Consider the following 27,520-nt stretch of genomic DNA (forward strand, 5'->3'; position numbering starts at 1 on the left):
TCTCATAAGAGCAGAGCTCTATTATCATAATCACCTTTCAGAAAGGAGAAAATTACCTGTAATTTTTATGCTCTGAAGGTGTATCATAATAATTCAACCACCCACCTTACCCTCAAAATCAAATGGTGCTTTTTTTGAAACAGAAACTACTTCCTTCTTTCCTGTTTCTTCATGTTCTTTGGAGCAAATGAGAGATGGGTAATCTGGGAAATCCCACCAAGCTTCCGCAAGCTCTGGCTGCCTCTTCTCGCTGTCAGCTGTTGCGATTAAGAATATGGGGGCGCCTGGGTGGCTCGGTCGGTTAAGTGTCTGCTTCGGCTCAAGTCATGATCTCGGGGTTGTGGGTGTGGTGGTGGTAGAGGCAGAGATCTCCCCTGCCCCCGTCCCTACGCCCTGCTGCCTGTGTGTTCTCTCTCTCTCTAAAAAAATAAAAATAAAAAAATCATTGCCTTGGGAATCCACAAGCAACAGCAGTTATAACACATTCTAATAAAAGGGCACTGTTAAAGGGGATAGTACCTCACATGAGCCGTAACCTTTCCATAAGGTCTTTCACATATGGCAACACTACTTTGCTGGTGTAGACAGCCCCTTCTGGGAGCTCTCCCCACCAGCACTCCTGTAAATCCGCCTCATGGAAAGATAGCACATACGGACCCGGACACACACACACACACACACACACACACACACACACACACCCACCACTAAATCTGCAGATTACTTATCAGTATTAAGAGCTCACAAAATTCCAGTTGTAATCGTCCAATATTGGAGAAAAGACAAAGGCTTGGTGGGGGAAGGGGCAGCCCCTTTGACCACGTATTGCTGGATGTCCTCTGCAACTGGGGTCACACCTGTTTGTAAGGAACACCTTTAGTAGAAACCCTTGGGCAGCTGTTGCCTTCTTCACATCACAGTGGAGCTTCGACGACAGCAGCCCTGAAACGGAGTTCATGGGACATTATATGGGTGTCATTTGAAACGAGTTTGGTCCTGCAGCGACTTGGGAGGGGCTGCCTACTGCGTGAGCATTTGCAAAGCAGGTGAGCATTTTCAAGATTCTGACAAGTCTCAAGGTTAAGAAATTTGACTTTTTAAACCCAGTATTTCCCAAATATATCATTTCGTAAACCATCTTTTGATATCTTGAAAGACAGTGGTTATTTGCATAACTCAGTTTGGAAAACAGAGTTGGAACCGGAGTGTCATTTTGTTTTTTCCTGGATGACCTTGCCATCGCTTTTCTGCAACGCTTTCTTATCTTCAGTTCACTTGGAAACTTTCTCATCCCTTCAAACAACAAGCCTTCCTCTCCTGGATAATTGCTTTATTGTACCACCATAGTCTATGTCAGTGTTCTTGACCATAAACTACACAATCATGGCTATTTGTATATGCAGATTTAGAAAGTTCCAATATTGATTCTTGATTCTTGTCCTTTGATTCACTTGGCACATTGGTGTAGCTTTTCACGCTCCAGACGAGTGAACTCCTTCTCTGCTTCCCCCGTCCACCCGGCAGTTTTGGATCAGTGTGAAAGCCATGCGGAGTCTGGGTGCTGGAGGGTAAGGGGCTACACTGATGAGAAGGAAAACAGGGAATATAGACGTGCATTTGGTTATTACCTTACTCCGTTGATGATGACCTTTATTTATCTGTTCAGACATCATCATCATCATCACCATCATTTTGTTAGTGGGAGGACTAGTCGTTGGTTGAGTGTTCACTTCATGCCAAGCATATGTGAGAACATATGTCAGTGTTAATTTTCTTTAGTTCTCTCAGCACCCCCATAATGTATGCCTTGCTTTTCTCACTTTACAAATAGAATAGGCTCAGATCAATGACGTGACTTGCCCACTCACATGGTAATAATAAACGGCAGAGCCAGAAATCAAACCTAAGCCATTAGAGCACGGAACCTTTTCCCCCACCGTGACCTGCTGCTGCTCCCCGGTATTGATCACCCCGTAGGTGCCAGGTGCTGACATGCTCCCTGATTCCAGTAGCTTACCTCACGGTTCTGCTTTACCAGGACTGCGCCTGAACTTTGAGCCAAAAAGAAAACACTTTTATTCTTTAATCTTAGCCGTGGGGCTAAAGATGAAAACTCACCGTGTGTTTCTCTAAAAGGTACTGATGATGACTATCAAAATAATTGAAAATATGCAATTTTGAAAACAAAGGCCTAAAAAGGTATAATTTAAAGTCACATCAGATGATAAATGTATTTTCTGAGCTCAAAATATATCCCTTTGATTGTTGTTGGTGCAGAACCATGATAGCATTTAAGGAATGCTTGAGGAGCTTATGGCAAAAGATAGAAATTGTTATCCAGATGCAAGACATCACATAGACCATGAGGGGCCAAAGTTGCAAATATAGTTTATTCTGACAGGAGCTGTGTTGCATATTAGGGCAGTCTCCATGTATGGCTACTTATTATTTATTGAGTATCTGTTGTGTACAAATGGGTGACTAGTTAAAAGAAAGTATCCATTAGCCTTTATCGTTATGGCATAAACACTGATTAATGTCTATGCCATGTCATAAAAGGCACTTTAATATTAAAATCTCGATCCACTGAAATACTGGTATGTAGTAACAAGGGATAATTAAAATAAATATTTGATAGGATTTTATTGTTTAAAAATGGGATGCGATTTAATGAGGGATGTAATACACAGTGGTATAATAAAATGGCTAATTACTATATTTTTTGGAAGAAGGCAAAAACCAATTAGACAAAACATTAATCATTTATTTTTTTTAAAGTGTGTGTGTGTGTGTGTGTGTGTGTGTGTGTGTGTACAACTCTCACTACATGTTACCTAAGAATTGTGGAGTTTAGTAAGACTCTTTTAAGTACAGATACCATTATATAAAAATACAAGAGCTAAATAAATTTGGATATTGTATTCTGGTCCTCCTTACTGTGAACTATGTAGGATGAGTGAATCTGTGTGGAACAGAGCAATCCTTCCTTTACTTCGTACATAGTCTGTTAACTAGTGGAGAATTTAAGTCACTTTTCTCTTTCCACAATCTAATCATTTTTATTCTTTTTCTTTATGATTAACAGTGTTTTAGCATTTTAAATAATTTTATACCAGGTGGCTTACCCCCAGGAGCTTAACAAAAATAAGAGAATATTTGGTTAGGCAAGTTTTTGGAAACGTCAAAGTGGAAACATTATTTAAAATGTGGCAGTTTAAGGACAAAGAAAAGTCAGTCCTTATCCACTTTTGACAACATAAGTACATACTGAAATACAGTTTTTGACGAAGTATGTAATTAGCTGCTTTTCCGTGGACCATAAAACGAGTTCTGCCCCTAGCCCCCAGGTCATCATTCTGTGATAACGAATCACGATCTTCAAATGTTAGAGAAGTCCTAGCTGCCTGTTTTCACTCAGAAATACAGGTTCTCAGTTGCTCTTCCGACGGCTCGTAGAACAGGCTCATTACATGACATGACAAGGAGAAGTCTACTCGCTGCCTGTCATAAGCATGCCTTTCAAATATGCCTAAGAAAATGTAAGGGTCACAAAGAAAATGCTGGGGAAAATGTGTACAAAATAAAGTTAAATCCTTCAGGGAGACAACAGATCTGATCATTAAAAAAAAAGACTTTCATTTTGACGATATTTGCAAAATGAAAGGTTCCAAAGGTTCCTACACATTCCCCAGATGCCTTGTTTTCAGTGCTCTTTTCAATCCTTAGTGATTGCGAACCGTATTTCTTCCACTCAGTGCAGTAATGGATGACGGATACGTATCCTCCTCGTTTAACAGTGACGTACATCGTACATCCAGGGTTTTCCTGGTAGTTCAGTTCTGCCCTAGTTTCTAAATTGGAACGTGATTCATCTAAGGTTGGGGGCGATTCTTAAACTAGGGACCTAGGAAAACAAAAAAAAGGTAACCTTTTAGTTTCCAGAATATTATATTAAACTCTGGAATTTTGTCCCCAACTCTGGGCATGTTCATAGATTTAATTCATTTTGACAAACATGTACCTAGTGCCTCTTAGGGGTGAAACACTCTTCTGAGAAATTGGGTTCTTGAATGGAGAGAATCTTGGCATATATTAAATTATGTGAGGAACTAAAGATTAAAAAACAGTAACGACTTTCCCTGACCTCAGTGAGCTCACGAACAAGGGAGAGAGACAGACGTATAAACACACGATGATGATGTACGTAAAAAAGTAGTGTGTGGATAACATAAGAGAGATCAAGGAGGACCCAAATCCAAGCCATCGTCAGGTTAGCACCGAGCGGATGGAGGGTAACCGAGGACGTGAGACGTGCGGGGCAGACGGCCCGTCATGGGGGTCGGCAGTCAGGCTGACGAGCACGACTTTTCCCAGGCAGGGAAAGGACCACTCTGACAGCTTTATGGCTCGTGAGTTTGAAGGGAGAAGCCCGAGAACAGAAGAATTAGATTACTGCAGGAGTCCTGTGAGAGACGATGTGCGTCTGAACTGAAGCGGCGGTGTTGGAGGAAAGGAAAAAGGGTTCAGAACCACATATGCCTCTGACCCGACAGCAGTCACGGCTTGATGAGACCGGTGCGTGCGGGAACAGAGGACTGCTCCCAGGGTGCCGGCGTGGCTGGCCGCCACTGAGTGGTGCGAGACTATGACCTCAACGGGAACCTAGCAAAGGCCAAAAGACCATTTTTATTTACTTTTCCTTATTATTAAAACCTAAAGAAAACTTTTCAGTTAACAAATACAGAAAAAAAAAATACCAAAGAAAAATTGGATCTTCATGGAAAGAGCACCTTCAGAAGCTCAGAGTGTTTTCAGTATCTCTTTACCTATTGAGACCTCCCCCAGTTGAAGTTCCGGGTGCTGTTTTGTTTTGTTTTCTTTTTCCTCCACTTATTATTTGATTTTGCTGAATGTGTTTTGATAACAACATGACCTGTGGTAAAATAGCTCAAACGACAGTCACTGGAAAGACCATAAGCTCTAAGTAAGTCATACTAAGCAGATGTGGTGGGGTCATTTCTTATCAGATAATAAATCTGTTAGTCTGAGGAAGAAATAATGAACAGGTTTCTCACATATTTAAATGTCATAACTTTATTCAGACTTGTCTCTTTAGCCATATGCACTATGTAGAAATGAGTATTAGTCCAATTCAGAAAGCCGTTATCTAGATTAAGAACTAAAAGGATTCAGTGCACCTGATAGTGACATTTTATTTAATGGCAAAATCCATCATGTTTGCTGTAATTGCTTGTGTTTGCCCAAGGAGAGGTCACATGTGGTGTCGTGACCATCATAAATTTTTTTTCTAAATGCCTATATGTTTGTGGTGATAGAAGAGGTACCAGACTTTCACTGAGCACGTGGTATTTCTTTCCTTCAGAATACTTTGACAATACTATAGAACTTACCCCCTTTTATTTTAGTCCCTCAAGTCCTCTGGTTCCAGTAATTTCTCCGTTTCTACTAAGGAAACACCATCTCTGATTCTTGAAAGCTCATTTTGTATGATTATTTTGTTTCTCCTCCTTCTTCTCCCACGAGATACGAGGCCAGCCCACCTGCTGACCGTCTCGGTGCACTGCCGTTTCCTTCGGTGAACATGCACGGTCTGCCTCCTCCTGTTCGAGCTTCGGTGTGTGGCTCTTGAGCTGCTCTGCCCGTGCTCCAGCCCTGAGCCACGGTGCCGAGTGGGCACTTTAGACAAAGCCACTCTGAACTGAGATGTGAAGGAAAAACACCAGATTTCAAATACTTCCCATAAGGGGCACCTGGGTGGTCATTCAGTTGAGCCTCTGACTCTTGGTTTGTGCTTAGGTCGTGATCTCAAGGTTGTGCGATCGAGCCCCACATCAGGCTCCGTGCCCAGCGGGGAGTCAAACTGAGATTCTCTCTCCCTCTGCCCTTCCGCCCTGCTCACTGTCTTTCTAGAAAAAAACAAAAACAAAAACAAATATTTCCTATAAAAAAAGGAATATAAAATCTCAGTTTTCAATTTGATTTCACTTTGAAATGGTTGTATTTTGGATATAAAATATACGATGACCTATTTCTGATTTTTAATATGGCTACTAGAAAATTTGAAATTTCATATGTGGCCTGCGTTGCATTTCTCTTGCCCAGCATTGCAATAGATGTTGCTGGAGTTAAAGAGGTCATGCTTTCTGCTCCGAGGTGACCCCCTAGAGGTGAGGGGAACACCATTCTCATCATGTGGTAAGATCCACCCAAGGGTGGATCCATCTGAGTCATCCATCTGAGGAGGGATCTTGGACCATCCTAAGAGCAGGACACTAGCATCTCAGTTAAGAAAGCCACACTGGTAAAGGCCCGGTGACCAGAAAGGCTGCTACAGTAGGCTCCTCAAGTGTTACTCACCTCTCCTTAGAAACTGAGCCTGTGTCTGGAAGTATTTCCAGGCCTCAGCAGTGGCCTCGAGCAGCAGGTGTCTCCTGCTCCTGCCTCCTGCTAGCCCAGCCCTGCGGGTGAGGACGAGGATGGGGGACTACCATCTGTGGCCCACTGCGGGGGTCAGTCCCGCTGGTCAGGGAACTACTCAGAGCTCACTTTCGGTTGTGGGTCCTGAAGGGGGGCGGCAGGATGTACTTACCGGACACCTGTGGGTGACCCCAGCAGGGCACAGGAAGAGGAGAGCAGGGCTCCTGCTAGGGTGTCTCCTGAGGATGTGGATAGCTGAGGGTTCACCACCAAGTCTTTCATGAGTGAGGAAGGTGAGCACAAGAAACAGAAGGGAATGAAGGACGTTGGAGGGGGGACGGTGAGGAGTTTCCAAAAGGAATGTTTTATAGACAGAGATAAGCCCGTGAGCAAGGCTGAGGGTAAGAGAGAAGTGAGGGTTACAGCCGAGGCCGTGGGGCGTCTTCCAAGGGCTTGGGTGAGGGCTCTGGCTTGATCGTGGCCACGTTGCTTCATGTCTGTGGGGCTGTTTCCTGATCTGTGAAATGTAGAACAAAGCCTCCCATGCAGACCAGTAAGAATTAGAAATAACATGAAACGCAGTGTCTGGTACCTTGTGGTATTCAGTAACTGTCAGCTGTTATGTTTGACCACTCACTCTTGGTTAATGGATTTTGAGTATTTTTCTGACTTTGGCTGACTCCCTAGAAGGAATGGGGCTGGTTAAGTGTCTTCATCCAAACCTGTCACCTGTTATTTTTAAAGGGAAAGTAAAAAGACAATACAAGGAAAATATATTTTATTTAAGGATTCTAAAGCACATAGTATCCCCCCCTCTTCCATTTACATCCGTGAAGCTAGGAGCCATCTTACAGTGGTGATGTCGTACAAGTTCGCCAGGCTGACGTCATTGGTGCTGTCTGCATATACGGAGCGTTGTTATGGTTCCTGGTGACGTGTCTACTCAAATACAACCCGAGATACTTCGATAAACCATTTCAAGATGATCTGAAGAAAGATTATGAGTCATAGTGATTGTTTGCAAACGTTCCTTTGTCCATGTTTTGGTAAAACCCAGACGTTTCAACATTCAATCTTGGTGAGGAATGGAATTTGTGGTCACAGAGGACGACACAGATGAGGAACCATGGATAACAGTAGTTTGGAAAATGAGTCACAAGAGTCTTACTCTGAACATGAGGAACTCTTAGGAATAGCTTCACCCAGTTATTTTGCTTCTACTTTTTTTATGGGCGTGCAAAGTGAGTGTGATAAAAAATGTATATCTAAATAAGTGTAAAGAAATATTTTGGTATTATAGGAAATTCTAAGAGATAGGAAAGCGTTATGCTATGGTTTACTTGCTTGTGGTTGTTTTTTTCCTTTCTTAGTGGTACATAAAATAATCATGCATCTTATAATTTATGGAGTCTTAGAATTTATGAAATACAGTACTTTTTTCCCCATCTTTTGTAAAAGAGAATATAAGTAAACAGTTGAAGCCCCGAATAATATTGCCAGGTTTACAGGATATTCTTAGTGTGACCAAATGCCATGGGAGGCCAAGGGCAAAGCTGCAGAGTAAGGAAAGTCTATCTTTGATTTTGGCTCCTTTTGTTCTTTCTCGAATGGAAAAGCAGGTCAGTACAATCAAAGGGCAAAGGATTCGGAGCGCAAAGACTCAGGTTTTTAGTTCTTGCTTCAATAATTGCTGGATTTTTTAAAGTTGTGTGGGTCATATCACCTCTGAGTTTTCTCTGGGGAAAATAATATACGTGCTCTGTGTTCTGTAGAGGCTGGTTACATAGAAACACGTTTGTAAAGCTCTCTACAGTATTAGTCACCATTAAACGGTTCTTCTTCTTGTTTAACAGATAAAATACGAACTCGGATCCATTTGTCTGGAGGAGATGGGGTGGAGGGAGATTAGTATATTGTTATCTGTTCACACCCACAGTCATATGCTAGGACTGACCACTTATCTACAGGCCGTATGTGGCCCAATGTCTTAGTCTCCGGGAGTTGGAGGAATACTCCTCTAGGAGCTGATGAATGCATTCTCAGGAGAAGACTGATAATATTTCTAAGAGATGCTCCCTGATTTCCTCTGCGACTCAAATTAGGGCTTCGCTTTGCTAAGTTTCCTCCTCCGGACCCGGCATTCTCACTGTTTCCTTCTGGCTGTTGAGGAGTCCAGGGTCCCTGTCCAGGGTCCCCGCCCCTTCCTTTACCAGTTAGTGCCCCTTGCTGGGCCCCTACCACTCCATTGGCTCTCTCATGAGGAAGACGTGGTGTTTGTGCTCAGTATCTCTTATTCCCTTGGAGCCAGGCTTTCTGTGGCTTCAGTAGGTTAAACAGCTAATATCGTAAAGTAGACTTTAGAAATCATTTCATTTTAATAAAAATAACTACCTTAAAAACAATCTTGAAGCAGACTTTTTTTTAGCCTTAAAGAAGTATTAATGGAAGTGGGGAGATATTGCTCAAAGGGTATCAACTTTCAGTTATAAGATTAATAAATTTAGGGATCTAATACAGAGCACGGTGATTATAGCTAACAGTACTGCATCGTGTACTTGACTTGTTGGTAAGAGAGTAGATCTCAAATGTTCTTATCACAAAAAAGAAATGATAACTCTGTCTCTGAAGCGAGATGGCAGCTAAGACTACGGTGGTGAATCAAAGCAAGGTGTTCTGCATCTTTAAGTTGCAGTGTTCTGTCAGTTATAGCTCAAAACTGCAGGGGGCGCTAAGGGCAAGACTTTTAGGTGAGGTGGAAAGAGCATGGTGCCTTGGTCAGTGTTGAGGAATTAACTTGCTGAGGAAATAATGCCTAGAGTCTTCCACCAACTTATTATAAGCCTTCATTTAGTTCATTTATACCTTGAGTTAATCTTGCCTCAGGGAATTTAAACATTTCCATTAAACATAGTTAATATATTCATGTTCTTTAAACATGGGCGAACTCTAAGGCATAATAAATAGATTTTCTACCCTGACCCACAGCACACATAAATGTTCATGCATGTATGTAAGGTACGCATAATTAAAAGAATAATAAAACTTAACCCTACAACTCGCTAAAAGATTGGGACCAGCAGTTTAAAAGGCACTGATTTAGAAAATAAGTTCTTTTAACAAACTTGATCAGAAATACATTTGATAGCCTACAAACTTTGTGGGAAAATAAGTGTTTCAGAAAGCATTACAGTGCTAAAGTGTAACAATCTTAGATCACAGTCGTCTGTGACTATCCCAGTTCCGAATTTTCCATTCCTGCATTACTTTTGCCTCGGGGACTAAACTTCTACACGTGATTTTGTAGCAGATAAATGAGAGAGAGTAAGGATATTGTTTTTATAAAATCTAGTCTATACTTTCTACTCTCTTTGATCCTATCTTGGGCTTCCTTCTTACTTACCTTTACTTAAGAAGTGATTTCTGGATCCATTTGCCTTGTTCACAAATGAGTCCTCTCTCTCTTACATTCTGTAGTGAGAAAAATCATCCATCCTCAAGTCAGAGCTTGAAGGATTTCCTGCTCCCCATTGGTTTTTCACGAAGTGTAATCCCATTAAACATTCCGTGGTTAGGGATAACATATTTTTTTTCCTTCAAAGAAGTGCTTCATCATCATCATTTTTGCCTAAATATGTTGGTGGTGGTATGGAGAGGCAGTCATAGTATTTGATATTTAATATCATAGGCTAAAGACTCATTATTCTATTTTGCCATTATGAACAAGTTCAGCAGAGGTGGATAAATGTCTTATGAAGCTAACTGTATGTACCTAAAATTGAAGTATGTAAATACAAAAGTATACCATTTTGATTAAAGGAGGTTGTTTAGCCATTTAAGGAGTGACTTCTCTTCCTTATCACTTTAGAATAATATGCTTGGTTAAGCCAATGTAGAAAATACAGAAAGATAGCTTCTGGGATTAAAGGTATACGTAGGCACAAGAAGATTACAATCTAGAATAGGAAGCAGGCTTATAAAAATAATGAAAGTACAATGTGATCAATGAACCCGTTGAAATACGCACAGAGTACAGTGGTACTAAATGTCATGAGAGAAGTGCTCCGAAGATGGGTTCCTTAAGCTGGATCTTGGAGGAATGTAGAGGGAAAATGATTCCAAAGGAGAAAATGGGTGTGAGAAACTATCAGGCTGTTTTCAATCTTCCTAGCCGTGCCTCAATTAACTGTGATGATTCTGGCAGGTATGACACCCCCTAAATTTATAAAAAGAGCTAATTGAAAGACTCATCGAAGGAGTCATTTTTCCCCTGCTGATTTTACAATGATTGGCTGGTTTGTGTCATCGTAGAAAATGGTCTCTAATGAAATTTTACTGAATTTCTAAAGGTCAGTTTCCACTAAATGACTGTGTATTTTTTCCCTTTGGTTTCCTCAGCTAAGTCTCTCCCTATGACAAAAATAAGACCTTTTCACCTCTCAGTTTCCTGGCACAGCTGCTTGTTTGCAAAGTCATACACCCAGCCCAGGGAAATGAAAAATCGTTTTAGTCATTCAGTTGGCAATGCTATTTATACAAATAGGTTCGGAACACTACGAGGATTTGAAAAATATGCAAGATCTGAAGTTGCAAAGCTTGGAGTTGGTATCATGTAGTGTGGCAGTAGAGAACAGACCGGTTCTTCCCTCATAGTTTCAACCCTGACGTCTAGGTTTTTATTGGGTCTTAAAAAGAACAGACGCATTTTTAAAAATATGAATTTGTGGTAGTATGAGATTTTATTTGCTTCTTAAATGTCTATTAGAATGCAGATGTCATCAGAGACTTTATCTCATTGTATTTATTCCTGTCTCTTCAATACATAGAACCTTGTGTAGCATATATTAAGAACTCCACAAGTATTTGGTTCGTGAATGAATATATAAATGAAATAAATCAATACTGAATGAATTATATCTTTTCTTCTAGCAATAATATTATTTATAAATAGGAAGACACAGCTATATTTTTCTCAAAACCAGGGGGGAAGGAAGTGAGCATTTTGTGATTATTTTAAACATTGCAATTGAATTTCAGGTATTTGGTTCATTTATTGATTTAAAATTCATTGAACATTTACTGTTGCTCACACAAAAATAAATAGACACAGTCTCTCTTCTCATGGAATGTAGATTTAGATGGGGTGGCAAATGTTTAAACAAGTAAGTGCTATAGTTTTGAATCTTGGTATTTATAACATTTACATTCTCAGTTTCAATTATTCACTAGTGAGTACAGAGCAGGGATACGTCGTAAATAATGTTTTCACCTAGACATATATTTAAATCACCCATGCCACAGGAGTTTTCAGTGAGCTTTAATTGTTCGCCATCCATACATTCACATGGCATTTGTTCTGTCTCCTTTTTTAAAGGTTTTTTTTTTTTAATTTAAATTTAAATCTTTTAGGGGGGAGTGTCAGAGGAAGAGAGAGAATCTTAAGCAGGCTCCATGCTGAGTGTAGAGCCTGACACAGGGCTCAGTCTCACAACCCTGAGATCATGAGCCAAAATCAAGAGTCAGATGCTCAACTGACTGAGCCACACAGGTGCTACCCCCCTCTTTTTTGGGGGTGGGGGGCAGAGGGAGAGGGAGAGAGAGTTTCTCCTTAAATAAACATTTTCAGGAGAAATTATCTGATGCTCTAATACTGTGAATTTAGGGATTTCCAAAGATTTGTTTGGATTTTCAAAGAAATGCCCTCTTTATCTCTTCAGTAAAATTTTAAGAGTCTACTATTATTTATATATGGGTGAAGTAGAGGAGTGTACCAGAAACCAAGATAGCAGAGAGGATGGGATGATAAACCATGGCTAGTGAAGGGTGGGAAGAAGGGAAGTCAAGAGAGCAGGGAAATCATCATTAAGAGGGAATTTGAAATGAGTATTGAGGATTAAATAGAATGAATAGGAATTTCTCAGGTAATTGAGGTAAGAAGGACAGTACACATAGAAGAAATAGCGTATACAAAATCCCAGAAAAGCGAAATTATTCAGTGAATTTAGAAAACAACAAAGCACAGAGTGTTTTAAGAGCAAAAATTATTAGTATCAGATGAAATGGGACCATTGTTGAGGAGCTAGGCCATTAAAAAATACAAATTCTTTGCAGAGGAGTTTGGATATTACTCAGGGGGAAGTTAGGAGCCATGAAGAGATTTTAATTGGGGAGAAACATTTTCAGATGAATGTCTTAGAATGTTTTAGAAAGTACCATTGACAGCTATGTATTGGAAGATTGAAGAGGAACCAGGCTACACACAGGTAGACAAGCTAGGCAATCAACACTTGACAGTCCAGGTAAGAGAACGACAGCCCCAGCTAAGGTAGGAACAGCAGGAATGGAGAAGAGAAGCCACAAAGAGATAGATTTCTACATAATTTCAGTGTACCACGTCTAGTTTCTGAATAGGAGTTGTTTTTCTTTTCAAGAGGTCTGTGATATTTTTTTCTGTAAGTGTTACAGTATTTTTTTTCTTCTTGTTGAATTCTTTTAAAATGACTGGGGCAAAGGAACAATTCAAAAATGTGACCTTAGTGCTGTGTTTAGTAGATTGAAAATTCTTCTGAGGCTTAAGAAATTAAGAATGTCTGTGGTTTCCTTCCAAGATCAAGAGATGAAGGTCATCTAATTGAGAAGCTCATGTCTTCCATTGCATGTTCTCATCTTGCAGATGTGGGAAAATGCCAGTGGCTGGGTTTTGTTCGCCAGATTCAGTGAGTCTGGTTCAGGGGACTCTGAGCAGGGGAATTCTCCAGATGGGCTTTCTCAGGACATCTCTTGAATTTGATCTTCCGTTGTCAGAGTGGGTCCCTGAGTCTGCTCACCACAACATGGATTTCTTTCCTACCTGCCTTCTTCTTTCTCCAGAACTTAGGCAGGCTGAGCTAAGGGACTGACTCTTGTTTTGACAGGTTTTCTTTATTATCAAAGTCCCCTTTCTTTCATTGCTTCAAACTTCATTACTTGACTCCTCATGTGTCACCAGCTCTTGGTTTTGTCCTGCCATTTTGCTCTGATCTGCGACTCCTACGTATGTCCGCTCTACTATTTCAGAGTCTTGACTTGGATTCAGATCCTTGATTTTACTTTGATTACGAATCTTTTAAATATTTTTGTTCTTCAAAATTATTTAACCAGCTCTTTTTTTTTTCTTCCCCCATGCTTCACTGGTCAATCTACCAAAGCCAAGCCTTCTAGAACTGCTTCAGAGCTGATATATCCCATTCAAATCTAACTCACCCTTAATGCTCCCATTCAAACCTTCATCCCACCCAAAGGAAAGTCTTCTTTCTTCTTTAGCCCTTATTTCAATCCATTACACTCAGCACACTAATTTAGAGTTTGGGGGCATCCTGCCCTATAATTCTCCTTTTATCCTTACCTGCATTCATTCACCAAGTCCTGTGAATTGGCCACCTACATGTCTCTCTAAGAGGCTTCTTCTTTCCATCAGCATCATCACTCTCACATTTCACTAAGAACTCCTCTAGCCTGTGTTGCTTAGCCAAAAGCCTGAAATCATTTTCCATCCTGTAGCCCATATTAATACTTGAAATCAGGAATATATCTGCTAATGTACAACTTCAGTTTTGCTTGTTTACCTAATACATATTTATCAGTCACCTATTTATAAGACAGACATGATTGAGTCTCAGTCTCTTGATGGCTTTCTGAATCACATCAAAGGTCCTTAAAATGCTTAAAATCCAGTCTGTTCTTGCCTACCTATTGAAAAAATGGGAATCATACTGAATAAGATATGCTTTTATTTGGCTTCCCCCCCCCTAAAATTGCAGCATCGTCCATGCATGGCTATATAGAAGGGACAGAAACAATCCGATGTAAGAAGCTAGGGCCCACTGCTGTCACTGTGATAGTCACTGGAGATTTGGGCACTTAATTAAACATGCAAATGTCTGTTACCAACTACCTCTTAAGTTCATAATATAAATTGGTATCTTAACATTTCTGATATTTGGTTCCGAGTACTCTGAAACATTTCTAACTCCTTTCAGCGAGAATATACTCTTCATTCTTATTGTGACGGAAAGTTATTACCTATTGAAATGTGTTATTTTATACTAAAAAATGGTATTCTACCATGGCTTGATTTTTTTGTTTTGCTAATACCCTTCTCTGATTGAAATAACTTTAAAATACATATATGTTTAAAATTGCAGTATTTGGTATAATTTTGGTAATTGTAGGATATCTGTGTCCTCTGGCATACATCAAATAGATATCACAGCCCCGTATTTTAGTGGCTAGTGTCAACAAGAAGGTAGGTGTTGGCTGCATTTGGCTGTGTTCTTGGCTCCTGGTTACAACTCTCACAGGCAACCCTTAGATTATTCCACAGAGCAAGTGTCTTTGCTCAGATATGCTCACTTAACCTGACTTAGTTACTTCTGTTTGCTCACGTGATTGTTTTTAATTTGGTAGAAGAAGTAAAGTGAAAAGGAACGGAAGACTACCTTAGGCAAGTTTCTGGCAAATTATTCTTTACTTAAATCCATTTTTTAGGGTATTTCTTTTATGAAGAGGAACAGTTGAAGAAAACAAAATATATTTCAAATATCTAATTCAGAAGGCGTAGTAAGATTCTGAGGTGTTTAAAGAAAAGATTTATTCATATTTCACTTCAATATTTATTGAGCCACTACTATGTGCAGGAACGTTCTGTTAGTTGCTGGGCTATACAGATGAGCTAGACAGATGCTATCCTTGCCTTCCCCGATTTACCACCAAGCAGAGGAGATAGATAATGAAAAAAATTAATAAAAAGTAATAACTGTTAGGGGAAATACAGTGACTACAGTTCATGCTGGGGATACATGTCTTCCTGAGGAAAGGCTACCTGGGAGAAGTGATGTACAAGCTATGGGCCGAAAGATGAGAAGCCATCCAGATAGGGCAAGAATTCCGGAAAGCAGAGGGAGCAGCTTATGCACAGGCATGGGGCACAGGTGATAAGGGGTGTATAAAGATGGTGGGAGTTACCCCAGAGGAGTGGGGGAAGGGAGTCCAATCAGGTAAGACCCAGCAGTAAAGGCCCAGGGGAGTAAAGCAGCTTGGTGTCTTTAGGAACCTCTAGGTGACTTGGTACTGTAATATACCGAAAGATCTCTCTCTGTATTTTAATAGTTTTATGAAGCCATACATTGATAAACACAAAGTAAGAATCAGAAATCCTTTTTTTTCTTTTAACTAAAATAATGGTTTAGTTAAAGCTACAAGTTCTTATCCTGCATTTCGTGTGTTCAGAAAATGGGTTCAGAACAAATCCATAAAGACTAACTGTTCTATGTGTGAAGAGATTCCTTACAGTTAACGTTGTGGGCATCGCGCATGCGCACGCGCACACACGCAGACACACAGAATTGGTCTTCGATGACTGCTTTGTATAGATTCTTCATTTATCAAGTTACCTTTTTGAAGAAAAAAGTTTCCTACTTGTTTTTCTTTCGCTGGCTTGGATGGCATCAGTGCCATGTAATTAGAAGTAAATATTGCAAAGCCTTTCATTTCAAACCTCAGGGCTTTTTCTCAAAGCCCAGGTTAAAAGCAGAGCCCTAGTTAAATCAGATGACTTTAGTCCGTGGGCTCATTGACTCGTGAGAATCTATTATCCTTGTATTTTGGATGAGAGAACAGCATCAAAAATAAAAACATCACAGCTGGACTGAAGCAGCCCTAAAAGAACAATCTTGACATTTCAGTAGTAATTTTAGCCCCAGTTGCTGAGCTTTTTATTTTCTTTTTGCAGCCATTACCTAGTTTCTACTCATTTCTAGCCAGATTTGCGATGACCTAAAGATACTTATAAAGTTCTGGGCTGATGTTACTTTATCAATTACTAGACTAAAAAGACAAGTAGAGGCAGGATCAGATATAAAACATGGATTCAACGTCCCTTGTTTAAAAGACACTTTTCATTTGTGGTTTGCAAGTATGGATGATGGATACAAAGGTAGGTAAGTATCCAGTAACTTGAGTGGTAAAAAAATACTGCGGTAAGTTATTCCAGGAAGGAAAGGGTGACATTTGCGCTCAGCACAGAATTTCCTTTCGTTCATTCTTCTGCTCAGTTGACTTATTCAGTCAACAAACTTTTAAAGATTGTGTACTAAATACAAAATTCAGTGGTAGATGTTGTAGACACAGACATGGTTTGAAACTGAAAGGAATACTAAGGTCATGGCTCTCAAATATTGGGGTGTCCATACCTGCTTTGGGAAGCTGAGAAAGACGATGGGTACAGCATATATGCACATCTTAGGGAGATCTGTAGATGCCTCGAAGTCTACCATTGGACCCCGTGGGATTTAGGAATCCTGCTTAATGAGTTCTTCATTTCTAGTTTTGTTCATTGTTTGAATTTAGCCACCCAACCCAAGGTTTATTTAAACTTTATTATGGGGTTAACTGTGTTTATAAAAAGTTTACCTTTAAAATGAATATTGGGCCAAATCTTCCAGAAACATCCAGAGAGATATCTTGCTGACATTCGAAAGCCAACCTGCTCAGTAAAACGAGCGTGAGCGCCATCTAATGCCCAAATGGAATAAATGTTGGTAACAACCGTAGTAACACAACAGGATTAGGGTATGTAACATTTGTAAAGATAAAACGTTTGTACATTTGTCCTTTTATGAGTGGAAGATCATATGATTTACGTTTAAAAATAAACTTTTTATTTTCTAACACTTTTGGATTTTTGGCATCATTACAAAGATAGTACAAAGTTCCCAAAACTCTACACCAGTTTTCCCCCCAAAATAGTATGGCACTATCAAATTAATAACCTGACATGGGTACATTATTATTAACTAAAATCTATAATTTATTCAGATTTCCTCACATTTCCCCTACTGTCCTTTCTCTGTCCCAAGAGTCCATCTACAATAGCATATTGCATTTAATGCTCACATCTCCTTAGGCTTAGTTATGACGATAGTTGTTATATTTGAATTTTATTGTAGCTTTCTGTTAGTTTGCAAAATATTTCTTGACAATTTTCAGAGAACACTTTCCATTGTTTTTTTCCTTTGATAAGACTGTGTAACTAAGCAGATTTTATGGAGGTTTGTATAAGTATAAATTATCATTGTGCATTTTCATCTCTTGTAATGATGAAAAAAAGATTGAGAAAGAGAAGTACTGGGATGTTATTATACAAAGACTAATGCAGTAGAAATTGTAAGAATTATGTTTCTATTTGGAGTCTAATCCTCACTAGTTGTGTTCTTTAGCAGGCCATTTACCCTTTTGCTTTAGTTTCCATATTTGTGGAATAAGGTCTGTGAACCAGGAAATTCCCCAGCCCTTGCACTATGAGAAGATTTAAAAAATATTTTTCCAGTGCAAGTTAATAATCCTAATGTTTCATATTGGCTGTGAGTGAAGATTTATTATGTACCTACCCAAGCCGATGCATTATCTCTATATTATAGATGACAAAATTTAGAGAAGTAATTTGCCCAGGACCATTTAGCCAATAAGTGATGGGTCAGATTCCAAGTATGACAACTTCCAGAGAGACAGCACCCCTTTCAGTACCCATAAGCCCACAGTGCTCTCCATCCCAGCTGCCGTGCTTACGCTGGGACTCTTCTAATGACCAACACTCCAAGAGGAGATGGTTTCTCTTTATGGTCCTATTGCCCCTAGCCATGCAAAACTCTGTAAAACGCTATATATGGGCCTGGGTCGCCGCCAACCCACAAACAGATGTGATGACCTCTCAAAGAAATCTTTGTCTCCAACCAGCTGAAATGCATTAAGTCTGAGGAGTATTCACAGTTCTACCCTATTTGCTAATTTTTTAAAAGATTTTATTTATTTATTTATTTATTTATTTATTTATTTATTTATTTATTTGACAGATAGAGAACACAAGCAGGGGGGGTGGGAGAGGGAGAAGCAGGCTCCCAGCAGAGCAGGGAGCCCGATGCAGGGCTCGATCCCAGGACCCCGGGATCACACCCTGAGTCGAAGGCAGACGCTTAAAGACTGAGCCACCCAGGCGCCCCCCTATTTGCTAATTTTTAAAAAGGTTTCATTGGGCACCTGAGTGGCTCAGTCAGTTAAGCACCTGCCTTCATTGGGCTCCTTGCTCAGTGGGGGGTCGGTGGGGAGTCTGCTTCTCCCTCTCACTCTGCCTACTGCTCCCCCTGCTTGTGCTTTCTCTCTCTCTCTCTCTCTCTCAAATAAAATCTTTAAAAAAAGATTTTATTTATTTCCACCCAGATGCCCCACTATTTGCTAATGTTTTAATTAAACATATATTTTTGTTGTTTTCAAAAGTCTTCAAGACATACACAAGAATGTTGTCTTCTGGAAGCAAGATGGAATATTGTGTTTCCTTTTCAAAACTGAAAGGTATTATGTATGTATGTATGAAATGAAAGTATTTACACAGTGCTGGCTAAAACCATTTGCTGGGAGAGAGTAGGGCCTTTGGAACTACTTGGCTCCTGCAGGATGGATAATTTGTTAATATATCTGTGAAACTTAAATGATGTTCTGTACTTCTGGTTCTCAACTTTGGATGCGCACTAGCAACTCGAGAGATGAAAGTCCCAATGCCCATATCTCATTCCAAACTCGTTAAATCAGAACCTCTGGAAGTGAGAACCAAAACAGCAATTGGAAAGCTCCCTAATTGATTCTACTGTGTAGCCAATACATTGTAACACAGGACTTTAATCGTTACTTTCCTTTTATTTGGGGGGTAAACTTGTCCATGCCATCAATTCTTATAAATGAGAAAGGTATGGCTTACAAAAAGAGGATAGTTATTAAAGTTTAATAATCAAACTCATTAAAGTTTTTTTTACTTAATACATCTATCAAGTGCATTTTTTCTGAGATATAGAACTTTTGAGACATGAAATGAACTAAATTTTCCCTGAAGAAATTTGATTATCAGCATTAAGAATGGACATTACAATATAATATATGCCATTTCCTCATAGAGGAACTTTGTTTTAAGTAGTATCTAAGTGGAAAATCATGTATTTGCAAATTTTATTTTTAATTTTTGTAACATAGTAATTTTAATACCTAAAATTTTGAAGGTGATACTTGTTGACCACATGTATATTTTTTTCTTAAATAAGATTTCTATCTTTCCTTAACTTTGTAAGATTTGAGGTTCCTTGGAACAGATAAAGTCTTTCTGTCCTTCTTGTCTTCCGCAATGCCCAGCCAGTGTTTGAGATCGAATTGTTACATAACCTTTAAGAGAGAGAGAGAGAGAGAGGGGTATGAAGGGAAAGGAGGAGATGGGAGCTAAGGAAGGAACGGGGAATGGGGGAAGGGCAAACAGATTCTCACACGTTGCGTGTTATGACCCCTTTGGGGTACGGAAACGCAGGGTTGTTTTCTGTTCTCTGAAATTGTGCGTTTCCCAGGTTCCTATTAAAAGGGCTCAAGCTTCAGGATATTTTTGTTGAAAGGAAAGTAATTCTATTGGCTGACTTTGGTCCTTGATCTTGAGAAAAAGATATAAATAAATAGATAAAAATATTTAAAATAGAAATAAAAGCATAAATATAAATTGTTTACCATTTAGATGGATTAATTTATAAATAGATAAATATACACTCCCTAGAATTCTTTGCTAAATCCCCCTTATCCCATTTCTACATATTTAAGCTTTTTTAAAATCATTTTTTTGAATCTACAATAATGTAAAGTTTCTTTTAGACTAGAAATTTGCTCCAGATTATCTGTTAAGATCTGCATTTTGACAGAAAATGATTTACATCAGTTAACAGAGAGAATTAGTAGCAATATTTTTTAGTGGTAGTCTTGAAATAGAAGCTTCTAAGAGCTTTGAAGTTTTAGCAATTAACAGACTTTCTGGGTTAAAATTGAAGCCATTAACAAGGAATGCCTTTATGATATTAGAAATAAGTTTGCATCTGTGCCATTAAATAGCAAAAATGTATGTAATACGATAATTTGATTAATATTATGAATATGATTAGTAGAGTGTTTCCTTAGCATCCCTGCTTAGATAACCAAAGATTGGATGTTTCTTGAAGAAGAGGTTTTGAATTCTTTTCTGCATATCAGAATGAAAATCAAATGCTGGTAGAAAATAATATCAATCACTTTCTCAAATTTCTAAAATACTCTTTTTAATTCTATTAATCGTTATTATGATGAGCAGCTCCTTATGTTTTAAATTATAGCACTACGTTAAGTGATACATCAGCTGTCTATATTTCTGGCACAAAATGGTATGTTTCTCAACTGCTAAATTATATGTTGGTTATTCCTAAATATATGCACATTTAACTTAAATATGTCAATTGCTTTAAATCAGTTTCTCCCTTGGAAAAACAATTCTTAAAGCATTTTTTTGTTTCCTGCACAAAGGTAACTTTCAGACTCAACTTAGAGGCCTTAATAATAACTCTCCTACGAGTTCAAATTTAAATTTCTTATTAGACATGGAGTGTATTTAAATAATCACATACGCAATGGTTAGTGCCCCATGAGAAGGTGGTGGTGATGAGCCGTATTGCTGAATCCCCACCCCACTCTCCAGTAACATTTTCAGTGGTCTCTGCTGGAGGATTCCAGGTGTGCCTTCCTAATCATCTTTTGTAAGGGCCTCTCTTTTCCCATCAAAAACACATAAACGAGATTACAAACTCACTTTCTCCCCTAACTCTGAAGTATCAATTATTTGAAATTTCACCATTTTATTTTATAGAAGTAACTATATTTCTTGTGTCTGAAATTACAGGTCACCATACCAGTGATGGGAACCATTTTTTTTTTTTTGGCCAAATATTTTCTGTAAATTGAAACTTATCTATGAATGGTACTTCTGTGATGTTTAAAGCAAACACAGTAAGATGTTTTGCCCAAAGTGCTATTTGTCCAAGCATATTACTTGAGAATGTGACATTTTGACACCACCAGTTGGAGACTGAGTCCCCTGATAGAAGGAAAAATGTCACTTATCTACAGAGATTATTTCTCCCTGTTTTCTTGCACATGGGGGAAACAAGGAGAAATTGTAAAAAACTACATAGTTTTTATGAGTTGATTATATTCTGCCTAAGAATCTTGACTTCAAATTAGAATTTAAAACATTAATTGAGGGGCACCTGGGTGGCTCAGTTGTTAAGTGTCTGCCTTCAGCTCAGGGCGTGATCTCGGCGTTCTGGGATCGAGTCCCACATCAGGCTCCTCCGCTGGGAGCCTGCTTCTTCCTCTCCCACTCCCCCTGCTTGTGTTCCCTCTCTCGCTGGCTGTCTCTCTCTTAAATGAATAAAATCTTTAAAAAAAATTAAAAAAATAAAACATTAATTAATATTTTCTTGTCAGGGAGATGGTGGTTATTAATAAAATAAGACAAAAATTTGAAGATAAATTTCATTTATTTCATTTTATTAGTGAAAGGAATATTTTATGATAAAGCTTATAATGCATGTTAATACTGGTAGAAGGATGAAGTATTGTTTCCCTCCCTGTTTCCTAACCATGCAAATCATGATTTTAGTGTTCTATTAAAATAGCTAATTAACTATTTTTAGCAGCTTAAAACCTTAACTATGTGAATCTAAGAATAACACTGACATGCAAACATGAGTGAAAGTCTAACTGGCTTTTTCTACTAGAAGTCCTTGTTTTTTCTACTATAGACCTTCTGTTTTAATTTGGAAATTCTGTCTTGCTCAAATAGGACTATTTTAACACAAACCGGTATTTGTTTAACAACTTGCTGGCTCATAACTCATGTTAATCATGGTTTCAGTTTGATTTGGACGTTGGGGAATTAGTAAATCTATTTACTGAATTATAAATGGATGCGTAGTATCGTTCTTGACACCATAAGCAGTGTGATGGGTACCGTGAGGCATGCGAAGGGAAGTGACATTTTTGTAAGTGCCTACTATGGACTAAGGGCTCTTTTTCACTGTGCTCCTCTGGACTTTAGTTTGTAAAACGAGGAGCCGGACTAATGAACCCGTGGTGCCCTCCCAACCCGAAGATTCCTGCTTGACTAAACCACGGAGAGTTTTGGCTAACTGAGGTTGAACTGTATAAGCCTTCTATTTTTAGGAGTCGTGGGAGAAATGTTCTCTAAAAATGCAGTTTATGTGCCTCAACTGATGAAAGATCAGTATTTTGAGAATAACTACATCTTTTGATAACTGGGGACTCTGATGTTTCCCAGAGTTGTGTAGTATTTCACACTCATAGGTATAGGCAATGGGGTAACAGATACCTAACCTCAGGATAGATCCAAAAGTTACTGTGTTTTTCAGTAAATCCCTAGGACAAACACTATTTTTTTTTTTCATGAATGTTCTCTAAATAGTGAAGTCTGGTGTTACACATCGAAGCTTTGATCTGATTAACGCATTTATTATTTTGCATGTGTGTTGGTCTACTAAGTATCTATCAGTTGCCAGAAGTCTGTTTAGCGCAGGGTTTCTCAGACTCCGCAATACTGGTACTTTGGACTGGAAAATCCTTTGTTGTGGGGAAGCTGTCCTGGGCATCTCTAGCTCCACTGAACAGATGCCCGTAGCAACTCCCCATCCCAGTTGTGAAAATAAAAAATGCCTCAGGACATTGCCAGATGTTGACTGAAGGGTGCAAATGTCCCCAGTTAACAACCACTGGTTTGGTGCAAAGCACCCCTCTTTAGTTAGGACGTACTGGGCAGATAGATGCCAATGTTACTGACTGGTTTAATTATTTAAATAATGTTAAATCTTTTCAAGGTGAATCTAAATTCCTCATTGAGAGTTAAATGTATCTATTTTGTGTAACTGCTGGATGTTCTTGACATCTTCTGAGTGAGGCAAGCATTACTTCTGTATATAGGCAATAATTCCTTGGAAATCTCAATAAGTTGTCAGAGGAAATGCAAAGGAAAACAGTCTGATGATTCAGTTTGTAAGTTCCCAATGGTATCTCCTTACTTCCAGGATTAAATAATTCTCTGAGTTTTGTCTTATTATATGGTAGAGACGACAGCAAATTTGTACTATTTGTGTGGTGGTGGTTATTTTTGCGCATGTTTCAAGTGGCCTTTTAAAAGATAATTTTTTTTTAAATGACCATTTCTCCATCCACACGCCCCTCCTCCCCCCGCAAGGATATCAGGGTTTTTATCATCAACATTTTTCAGGTTATAATAATTCTCATTTTATAATTTGGTTTAAAAAACCCTCAGGTCTTTTGAAAGGAGGCATTGGTGAAACCATATGAGCCTTCTACATAGTCGGTGTGGGGTGTTAGAGTCTTTTTCTCAAACAAAAAGCACAGAATAAAGAGGCTGCGAGATGTGTCAATGTGATATTCACTTCTTTTTGGCTTCTGCCTAAAGGGATCAGTACAGTGATCGCAGGCCCAAACTGACAATCTTAGTATCTGAGGTCTGGGTGTTTTTCAGGAAAGCTTGTGTTATACAAGGGAGTTTAATATAAATAGGCCTTATAAAAGCAAAAAGAAACCTAAAGAAATATAATATAATAATATTGCAAAATGCTTTGCTAACTTTAGAGAAAGGTGGTTTATAATTATCTTGATTAAAAGGACTATTCTTTGTCAGAGTTGTTTTTTTTTTTTTTTACCTTTTTAAACCCAAATAGATAATCATTCATCAGAAACAGGCCTACATTTGAAAGTTAGGTTTCTTAAAAAAAAGTATCATCTCATTTCTGCTTCCACTTAATATAGAATAACAGAGACTAGATTTATACTCCTACCTTAAACAATAAAAAATCTGGAGAAAAAATACAGTAGAACAGTCTTTATGACACTGGCCACTAGGCAACAGAAAACAGTGATCCCTAAGAGACAGGAAACAAATATGATAAGACATATGATTTCCTTGGTATATTGCTTTGGGAACATCCAGGCTATGGTGCCAGGAGAAGCAAACCAGGAGGTATCCAACAAACTCCTGGAGTGGAAGAGATGGAGCTGAGAGTCTAGGGAGATCGAAGAAGTTAGAGGTCACAGACAGAGTCCTAGCAAGGAGAAACTTGCAGAAAGGCCACCAGAGATCTTGCCAGGTGCCTCCTATGTGTTCTGCACAGCACTGATTATTGCTTGTATGTGAGAAGACTACCTGAGCCCAACAGGGAAAAACACCTGGAAGGATTAGAGGAAAAAGTTCCTGGCACTCACACAGGACCTAGGAAAAAAATGTCTATTCCCATCAGAAAGACTGGAGAAACTCTTAAATCATGGGCACTGGGTACAGGGTATTCTTGCTTCAGTAGTGGGGAATAACTAGCCTTACATGAAATACTGGTCAGGCCTTGCCCAACAAATCTTAAAAAGCAAGACTTTAAAAGAACAAATTATTTTCAAGTAATTTGACTGCATCCATAGATAGAAACTCAAGAATATTTACAAAAATCTCAAAAACAAGGGCACCTGGGTGGCTCAGTGGGTTAAGCGTCTGTCTTTGGCTCAGGTCATGATCTCAGGGTCCTGGGATCTAGCCCTGCTCAATGGGGAGCCTGCTTCTCCCTCTTCCTCTGTCACTCTCTCCCTCTTGTGCTTGCTCACTCTCTCTCAAATAAAATAAAATCTTAAAGGAGTATAAAAAAATATCCAGCACTCAACAAAGTCAAATTTATGATACCTAACATCCAACCAAAAATTAGTAGCATACTGTAAAGCTGACAAATATGACCCATAATGATAAGAAAAACCAATCAAAATGGAAATAGACTAACAGATGTTAGAATTAGCAAAGTATTCAAAGTTATTTTAATACCATATTCCATATGTTCAAAAGGTATTTTGATACCTGAAAAAGAAAAAATTTCCAAATTGAACTAGAGATGAAAATCCCAATGTCTGAGATGAAACATGCACTGGATGAGGTTAACAAAAGATTAGGCATTACAAAAGAAAAGTTTAGTAAATTTGAAGACATTACAACAGAAGTTATCCAAAATAAACAGAAAAAATATTTTAAATGCATAAATTAGTCAACCATGGAAATAGTTCAAGTATCCCAGAAGACATGTAATTGGAGTCTCTGAGAGAGAAGGGTGGACAGAAAAAAATATTTGAAGAAGTAATAGCTGAAATTCTTCCGAATTTGATGAAAACTATAAACCCACAGATCCAAGACACCCAACAAACCCCACACATAAGAACCATGAAGAAAACAACATCAGGAGAAATCATAACTAAATTTTGCAAAACTAGAAAAAACAGAAAAACTTTAAGCAACCAGAAGATAAAAGATCTATTACTCATGAAGGAATGAAGATAAGCAGGGTGGCTGTGTTTTCCTAGGAAACAATGCAATGGAGGAGGCAGTGGAGCAACATCGCTAAAGTACGGAAAGGATAGAACTAAACTATCAACCTAGAATTCTATACCCAGTGAAAATATGTCAGATAGAAAGGCAAAATAAAGACTTTTTCAAACATACAAAAGCTGAAAGAATTCATCATCAGTGGACCAATAGTACAAAAATTCCTTAAGAAAATCTTTTACAGGGCGCCTGGGTGGCACAGTTGTTAAGCATCTGCCTTTGGCTCAGGGCATGATCCCAGCATTCTGGGATCGAGCCCCACATCAGGCTCCTCCGCTATGAGCCTGCTTCTTCCTCTCCCACTCCCCCTGCTTGTGTTCCCTCTCTTGCTGGCTGTCTCTCTCTCTGTGTCAAATAAATAAATCTTTAAAAAAAAAAAAGAAAATCTTTTACACAGAAGAAAAATGATAGCAGATGTAAACCTGGATCTTCTCAAAGGAATGAAGATCTCCTGAAAAGGCAATGTCATGACCTTTCCCCTGGACAGGAAGGGTCTGTCTTGCCCCATCATGAGCTCTAGAACATGGGGGTGCTCCTGATTCAGCTTCAAGTTTCCCAACAAGGAATACGTGACAAGCAGGAGGAGGAACATGATGAGAAGGAACTGGTCCCTGAGCGAAAAGAGCTTCCTGACAGTCTGGACCACTCACCAGGAAACTGTTACGGGGAGACTAAGAAAAGTATACTTTTTAGGGTTTCTGTATTTTAGAGTATTACTGAGACTGCACATTGACCTTTATGTTATTTAAAACAATGATTTTTAAAGCTGTGAAGTTGTGCCTTCTATAGTGAGATCTTTAATCAACTTAGAATTTTTTTTTTCAACATGAAGTGACAGTTGATCCAGTGCATCCTCATGGAAATACCGTCTTTTTCTCACTAATCTGAAACACCAACTCTGTCACATATCAATCGCCTATTTATGCATGGAAGTCTTCCTGTGCTCTCTCTTCTGTTAGTCCGTTTCTCTGTCTGTCCACCAGTATTATGATATCCATGCACTAATTAGATACATTTATACTCATAGGGAAAATATTCTTTCTTTTTTCTGAAATGTACCTTGATTCTTCCTGGCATGTTGAATTTCCAAATAAATGTTAGGATCATTTTTTAAGAAGTAGATGAAGAGGTTTATTAAGAGTTGCAGCTCTATCACCTTGGTTTCAACCTGTCTTATTCATAGTTGATAAAGACTGAACTCTCCAGTCCATGACAAGGGTTAGTCACAAAATGACTTCTTGTCTTCACAACTGCAGGGGCAAAAGCAGACATGGTGGTGAAGGGGTGCCACGTTACTTATGTCGTAGGCATCTAGGGGTCAGACCTCCTCCTTCTCCCCTACGTTCCCCTAGCACTAAGGATATCATTTCCCGCTTGGTCAACATTAGCGTCAGTTATTTTGGTGTAGACGCAACTTCGCCACTCTCATCACATCCAGGTGTGTATCACCTGCATACGGAGGCCCCTCAAGGTGCGGACCAGACTAATGTTACCAGATTCACAGAGCGCACAACACACAGCACTTCATTTATTTTCCAGGGTTTTCAATAGACAATTCTTGACTGCCTCAAGGGTTTAAATTCTCTAAAACTCCATTTTAATATAATGTTGAAGAATTTTGACAATTTATCAACCTTTATCACTTACCGTTGAGGGCCTACTTTGCTCTAGGTACAATACTAAGTACTGAATATTCAGCAGAAAGGAAACAGATATGGATCCTTCTCTCATAGGACAAATAAACAAAATAAACAAATATAAATA

General features: G+C 38.9%; 1 protein-coding gene across 1 annotated transcript in view; it reads left to right on the plus strand.

Moving 5' to 3' along the window:
• The window catches only part of GUCY1A2 (guanylate cyclase 1 soluble subunit alpha 2), a 297,496-nt gene that overhangs the window by 233,933 nt on the left and 36,043 nt on the right, over nt 1-27,520 (plus strand).

Source organism: Ursus maritimus, unplaced genomic scaffold (genome assembly GCF_017311325.1).
Source record: "Ursus maritimus isolate PB19 unplaced genomic scaffold, ASM1731132v1 scaffold_16, whole genome shotgun sequence".
Lineage (NCBI taxonomy): Eukaryota > Metazoa > Chordata > Mammalia > Carnivora > Ursidae > Ursus > Ursus maritimus.